The following is an 8,061-nucleotide window of genomic DNA, read 5'->3' on the forward strand; positions in this document are numbered from 1 at the left end:
CTTCCTGATTCTGTAAAAAATGAAATTTTATGGGAATGCAGCCATGTCCACTTGCTTACCATATTGTCTATGCTGGAGTCTAAACACCAGAGTTGAGGATTACCCACAGAGACCTTACATCTTACAAAGCCTTAGATAACTTCCTGTCTGACTTTTTAGAAAAGTATACCAACCCGGAGCAAAGTGTTAGCACCTTATAAATCTTGTTGGGAGTGTGTGTGTGTGTGTGTGTGTGTGTGTGTGCGCATGCGCGCGCGCGAGCACGGGCGTGTATGCACATGTGTGCACTGGTACTGAGACTTGAACTCAAGTCTCACTTGATTTTTTTTTTTATAGCTTATAGGTAGTGTTCTGCCATTTGAATCACAACTCCACTTCTGACTACTTGCTGGTTAATTGGCAATAGAAGTCTTGGATTGGCTCTGAGTCTCAGGCGTCAGTTCTGAGTATCTCAGATTATAGATGTGAGCCAAATACCCAGCCATAATTCTTGTTGAGTGATCTGAATTTTATTTTATTTTATTTTTGCCAGTCTTGGGGCTTGAACTCAGGACCTGAGCGCTGTTCTTGGGCTTTCTCAAGGCTAGAGCTCTACCACTTGAGTCACAGCACCACTTCTGGCTTTTTCTATGTATGTGGTACTGAGGAATTGAACCTAGGTCTTGTGCATGCTAGGCAAGCACTCAACCACTAGGCCAAACTCCCAACCCCTGGTCTGAATTTTATTCCCAGTGAGATGTTTATTCCAGTAGTGGTGTTTAAACAAATGAGCTACATTATCTGAACTACATTTAAAAAGATCTGCTCTGGGAAAGAAACCAGTCCGCAGATGGCAATAATCCAGATAAGAAGTGAGAGTAGAAAACAGAAGCAGATGAACTTATGTCATGGATGGAGAAGTGGCCCTGAGGACTTGTTGAGATTGATTTGGGGGATAAGAAAATAAGAGGCAAGGAGGACTTCTAAATTCCTTGCTTAACTGTGTGAAGGATGATGTCATTAACCAAGAAAGAAGGGTCTGGAAACATGCCCACTGGGAGAAAAAGCAGCAGGTTTTGATTTTGAACATACTAATTTTGAGCTATTTCTCAATCATCCTAGAGACCAAGCCAAGTAAACAGCTACATATTTGAATGTGGGGCACAAAGTACAGATTTGAGCATTACCAGCAAATAAATGGTATGTTAGTCAGCTTTCTGATGCTGTAATGAAATACCTGAAGCTGGATGCTAAAAAAAAAAAAAAAAGATTCTTTAGCTCACAGTTTTGGAGGCCAGTTCTGGTAAAGGTTCTTCCCTGACCAGATCACCTCATGGTGACATACATGATAAACAGTGTCATGGTGGGAGTGTGCATGAGTGATGGAGGTGGCAGGTGAGGAAAGTCTTGCTTGTTTATAACAATTCTCTCCATGAACTAATAGTGTCTCCCAGGAACTATATTATCTCCTGTTTTGGGCAGCACTGTCAGTGCCCAACTCTTTGGTGTTTGTTTGTTTTTGTTAGTTGTGGGGCTTGAATTCGGGGCCTGGGCACTATCCCTGAGCTCTTTTGCTCAAGGCTAGTGCTCTACCATTTAGTGTTTTACCATTTTTAGTACTCCACCATTTTTAGTGCTCTACTACAGCAGCATGGGCAGTTTTTGAGGGGTTGAGACAAGAGTCTTAAGGGGGTTTTCTGCTGGGGCTGGCTTTGAACCTTGATCCTTAGCTCTTAGCCTTCTGAATAGCAAGGATTACAAGTGTGAGCCACTGGCATCTGGCTAAAACTGAATATTACTTTTTTTTTGCCGATCTCGGGGCTTGAACTCAGGGCCTGGGTGCTATCCCTGAGCCTCTTTGTGCTCAAGGTTAGCATTCTATCACTTGAGCCACAGCACCACTTCTGAGCCTCAACTCTTAAAGGTTAATGTTTCTCAAGAAACATTGAGAAAAAGAAAAACAAACAAATAAAAAACCCAGCCAAATCACAGCAAATGGCAATAAAGGCCAGAGGCCTGGAAAGGTATCCGCAGGGAGATGGTGTGAAGAGAGTTGAGTTCTGTGAAAACTAAAAGCTATCAGCAATAAGGAAGTCAATACCTGAAACTTCAAAGTGCCATCCACAAATGTAATCCTAGCACTCTGAATGGGTGGAGGCAGGGGGATGTGAATTCTAGGCCAGCCTGGGCAACACAGTGAGATCCTATCTCAAAAATAACAGGAAAAGAAAAGAAAATCATTTTAAAAATGTCTAGTAGAGTTTGGCCTAGTGGTGGAGTGCTTGCCTAGCATGCCAAAGACCCGATTTCATTCCTTGGTACCACATACATACAAAGAAAAAAATGTCTAATAAAGGCAGGGAATATGGCTTAGTGGTAGAGTGCTGACTTAGCATACAAGAAGCTTCTTGCATGTAGTACTGATTCTTCAGTACTACAGATGCAGAAAAAACCTGGAAGTGGTGTTGTGGCTCAAGTGGTTGAGTGCTCACCTTGAGAAAGCCCAAGGACAGTGCCCAAGCTGAGTTCTAGCTCCAGGATTGGCAAAAAAAAAAAAAAAAAAAATCTAGCAATCCCAGAGGGTGCTGGGAAAATCCCATTTTACAATATTTCAAGCTGAAAAGAACAGTCCACAGTGGTTATCAGAACAGGTAATCAGAGAAGTGACCACCAAATTCAGCAATATGAGGTCTCTGTGATACACTGACTTGAGTGTTTCATGGGAAGATTTGAGAAAACCACAGGATGTGGGCAAGTAGAGATTTTCAATGAAGTCTTCTCCACAAACCCAAAAAGCCAGCAGTTTCATTTCCACAGGGTGTATACACTCTTCCTTCCACACTTCTCAAGGGAAGTTTAGTCATGCAACGTTGGACAATTTGCTGCCAAATGTGTGTGCATTTACAAAGAATAAGCAGATTTTTGTAATTGGGATATAGATGATTATTGTAAAAATATACAAAATATCTTTTTAGTATTTTGTTGTCTCTGAAAAATATTTAAGAGGTTTCTATGACAAACCTCCATACACAAAATCAATTATTATTCAAAATAACATTTTAAGTTGGGTGCTGGTGGCTCACATTTGTAATCCTAGCTATTCAGGAGGCTTAGGTCTGAAGATCACTGATCAAAGGCTGGCAAAAAAGTCCATGAGACTCTAATCTCCAATTAGCCATCAAAAAGCTGGAAGGGGGGGCCGGGAGTTTGGCCTAGTGGTAGAGTGCTTGCCTAGCATGCATGAAGACCTAGGTTCGATTCCTCGGTAGCACATACATAGAAAAATGCCGGAAGTGGTGCTGTGGCTCAAGTGGCAGAGAGCCAGCCTTGCGCCCCAAAGCTCAGGGACAGCACCCAGGCCTTGATTTCAGGGCCCAGGAACTGGCTAGCATGCACATGCATGTGCACGCGCACACACAAACACATACAAATGTTTGTGGATATGCTGTTGCATACATGTAATTCCAGCACCTGGGAGGCTAGAGCAGAAGGATTACAAGTTCAAAGGCAGCATGGGCTACATAATGAGGCCATATCTCAAAAAATATAGCTCAGTAGTACTTCCTTTGCACGTGCAAGGCAAGTACTTTACCACATGTATATATGTAATATTTAAGCAGACTGTAAGGAAAACGTCGAGATAACTTGGTCTAATTCCATTCTGATGGTCTTTATAGATGGCATCTGACCCTCCAGTCTAAGCTCTAAACCATTTACCATACTATGGTACAGAGATACAGATTACCTGTCCTCCTGGGTCCATAAAGAGTTACATAAGTCATATCAAAAGTCATATTTCTGTCCTTGTCATAAGCTTCTTTAGAAACCCATCTCTATTACTCAAGGATCGTGCAGCCTTGAGTAAGTCACTTAACCTCTGGGGACCACAGCTGCCTCTTTTGCCAATCAGTGATGACAGACCTATCTTGCAGTTTTTATTAAAGATTAGCTAATGTATCCTGGCATGCATGCCTGTAATTCAAGGACTTAGGAGGCTGAAACCAGGAGGATTATATGTTTAAGGCCATCTAGTCTCAAAAGAAGAAGGAAAAGGAGGAGGAGGGAGGAGGAGGGAGGAGGAGGAGGAGAGCAGGAGCAGGAGGAGGAGGGAAAAAAAAGAAAAGAAAGCCAAGACATGTTACCAGTGATTAATAAGCATTCCAAGATTGGAGAAGTAGCTCAGTGCACTTTCCTAGACTGTAAGAGGCTCTAGGTTCAATTCCCAGTGGTAGGGGGAGGTGAAGGAGGAGGAAGGAATAGGGAGGACTGAGGAGGGAGAAGGGAAGAGGAGGGAGGAGGTAGAGGAGGGCCCCAGATCGCTGGGCTCCTCGGGACTCTGTAAATGGGCTAAACGTGCTGAACACGATGAGGATCTGCAGGTGTGGGCAGAATTGTAAGGGAACATCTTGAGGTTTTCTAGGTCACATGGGTGTTTACCTGTTCCTGTGAGTTCTTCCAGTGACTTCTCTCTGTAGCAGAAGGATTCTCACCCTGGTTGACTCAGGCTGAGACAATGTCACCATGAGAATTTCTCTACTGTTCTGGTTAGAACCAGTGGCATGGCTTCGACTGTTCCTAAAGCCTCAGCTTAGGTAAGAGGAGAAAATACTGTCACCCATTTCTGGGGGCAATTTTTTTAAAATAAGCTTTCACTCTGTAGCCCAGGCTAGACTCAGATTTGCAATTCTGTCTCAGTTCCCCTAGTGCTAGAATTACAGTTCAGGATGGTACACCATTGCCCAGCTTGGGTTGGCTTCTTTAAAGGCTCTGAGGAAATGTGACACTCGAGCTGGAAATAACTGTCCTGACTCTAGCTGGCCAAGCTGGATGAGTATTAAAGCACACAGGAGCCAGAGAAAAATGGAGCTGAGGGGAGGGTTCTGACCAAGCTGACAACGCTGGCTGGGGCGCTGTGGGGTCCATGCTCAGAATAAACCACAGGGGTAGATTCTGTGATCTGACCACTGGCTACTTCCCTCCCACAGTAGTTTGGAGTTTGTGTTTTACTAAGTCAGGAAGAAAGATTGATGAGTACAGAAAATGCTGCCTGTGCCCTGTGCCTTCAGAAGCTTGAGCTTTGGCTGGAGCAGACAGTGTCTCCACATGCTGGCAGCACACACCTCAAGCACTCACATGGAGGCCCCCAGATTTTCCACCATAGGGTGGAAAGATAGGAAGTGAGTGGGGAAAGGTCCCAGCCTAGGGCTTCTTAGAGTACAACCTGGGATACGTGTTCCATGGGTTCCTCTGAAGGTCCCAGCCAAGGGTGAATTGCCTTTTCACAAGAGACACTAGTGAGGGCCAGGTGTGGTGGTACATGCCTCTAATTCCAGCTACTTGGGAGGCGGAGAGGAGGATCAAGGTCTGAGGCTAACCTAGGCAAAACCATGAGATTTTATTTCGGAAAACAAAATAAAAAGCAAAAGGCATAGGGGCCTGTTTTAAGTGATAGGGCCTGAAGCCCTGAGTTTTGCTCTGAGTGCCAAAAATGAAATCCCTCCCATATAAGTGATACAAACCATTAAAAAAAAGTGAACTATAAAAATATTATTTACCGGGACTGGGAGTTTGGCCTAGTGGTAGAGTGCTTGCCTTGCATGCACGAAGACCCGGGTTCGATTCCTTGGTATCACATGCATAGAAAAAAGCTGGAAGTGGTGCTGAGGCTCAAGTGGTAGAGCTCTAGCCTTGAGAAAGTCCAAGGACAGGGCTCAGGCCCTGAGCTGGCCTAGGACTGGCAAAAAAAAATATTATTTACCAGCCTATAATTTTAGCTACTCAAGAGGCTGAGATCTGAGGATCCAGATTTGAAGCCAGCTTGGGCAGAAAAGTCAATGAGACTCTTATCTCCAGTTAACCACCCAAAAAGTTAGGGAGTTTGGCCTAGTGGTAGAGTGCTTGCCTAGCATGCATGAAGACCCAGTTTGATTCCTCAGTACCACATACACAGAAAAAGCTGGGAGTAGTGCTGTGGCTCATGTGGTAGAGCTCTTGCCTTGAGGAAAGCCCAAGGACAGTGCTCAAGCCCTGGGTGCAAGTCCCAGGACTGACAAAAAAAAAGCTAAAAGTAGAGCTGTAGTTCAAGTGGTAGAGTGCTAGCCTTGAGCAAAAGAAGCTCAGGGTTAGTGCTAAGCCCTGAGTTCAATCTCAGTAACAAAAAAATTATTTATCAAAGTAATTGCTTAAAGTACTATTAATATTGTTAAGCTCCTGATTAAACCAGACACTGGTGGCTCACACCTGTAGTCCTACTCAGGAAGCTGAGATCCAAGGATTGAGGTTCAAAGCCAGACTATGCAAGAAACTCCATAAGACTCTTATCTCCAATTAACCATCAAAAAGCTACAAGTGGAACTGTGGCTCAAGTGGTAGAACATCAGCCCTGAACACAAAAGCTCAGGGACAGTGAATGATCCACCCCTGAATTCAAGCCCCAGCATCAGCATTTGAAGAATTCTCTTGACTACTTAGAAACTGAGTCTAAGGCAATGCTCATGTAGGTGTCTCTTTATGTCAAGGTCTTTTAAACAGCCATCTTATAAATAAGTATGTAAAATTGTAACGGTAAGGGGCCGGGAGTTTGGCCTAGTGGTTAAAGTACTTGTCTAGCATGCATGAAGACCCGGGTTCGATTCCTTGGTACCACATACATACCAAAAAGCCTGAAGTGGTGCTGAGGCTCAAGTGGTAGAGCTCTAGCCTTGAGAAAGTCCAAGGACAGTGCTCAGGCCCTGAGCTCAAGCCCAGGACTGGCAAAAAAAAAAAAAATTGTAACGGTAATTGTTGCTATGGAATTCTGTTCCCCAAATAGGTTAGTAAGTGAGCCTTCCAGGTACAAAGCCAAGGGAGAAATAACCTCTTAACACCTCCCCCAAAGAAAAGCCACCAACAAAAGTACCACCTTACCACCTTTCTTTCTCTCTATACCCCTACTCTTTCTTCTCTGGTTCCCCTCTCAAACATATCTGTACTGTGACCTGAGTCCTTTTCTAAAATTTTATTTCCTGGAGAACATAAACTAAACTGTGCATCACCAAGAATGATGATAATTATTGACTTTTGTCTGTGCCAACACTAGAACTTGAACACAGGGCCTTAAGTGCTCTTGGCTTCTTGCTTACAGCTAGTACCACTTGAATCACAATTCCAGTTCAGCATTTTGCTAGTTAATTGGAATTTCTTTGACTGCTAGACTGGCTGGCTTGGAGCCTTGGTTCTCCAGATCTCAGTCTCCTGAGTGGCTATAGATGTGAGTCTATAAAACAAAACAAGGTTTTGTTTTCAAACTTTGGAGATAAAGTTGCTACTTGGCTGGGCTAGAATGAAAGAAGAGCTATTGAGAAGAGATACTTTCCCTGCTGATTAAATAGGGACTCAGTTCTGCCCAGTGGTAACCAAATTAAGCTTTCTAGTTGACTGTGAACACATCTGTTGGTGCTGAAAGTGTGGTTGGGGCATTTCTTTCTTTTCTTTCTTTTCTTTTTTTTTTTTTGGTGGGTCATGGGGCTTGAACTCAGCCTGGCGCTGTCCCTGAGCTCTTTAGCTCAAGGCTACCACCCTATCCTTGAGCCAAGCCCCACTTCCCATTTTCTAGAAGTTAGTTGGAGATAAGAGTCTCAGGTCCTTTTGTGCTGGGCTTTGAGCCTTGATCCTCAGCTATCAGCCTCCTGAGTAGCTAGGACTACAGGCATGAGCTACCTCGCCTGCCAGGCTGGCTGGGACATTTCTTACTCCAGATCTAGGAGGGAAGTGTGACTGTGAAGCAGAAGAGTGGAAACAGACGTGTTCAAAGCAGATCTCTGAGGCCTGAACCCAGGTTATAGACACAACAAGGCAGACAAGAGGACTTGTGAAACACCGAGGGTGAAGGCCCTACGTCCTGACACCATGGGGCTGCCATGGAGGAAGGCGCTCACAGTCCCAGTGGACCTGAGACTATATCCCCCAAGGTGGATGTGTTTGTGCTGAAGGAAAAGGAAAGGAAATGAAGAGCTAGTACAAAGAGCAATTGGCCCAGTAAAAGTAAGGACACCTGCACCCCAAATCCATGTTTATAACCCAGGAAAAGGAAGAGCAGAACAA

Source organism: Megascapheus bottae, chromosome 2 (assembly GCF_031878675.1).
Source record: "Megascapheus bottae isolate mThoBot1 chromosome 2, mThoBot2.hap1, whole genome shotgun sequence".
NCBI lineage: Eukaryota > Metazoa > Chordata > Mammalia > Rodentia > Geomyidae > Megascapheus > Megascapheus bottae.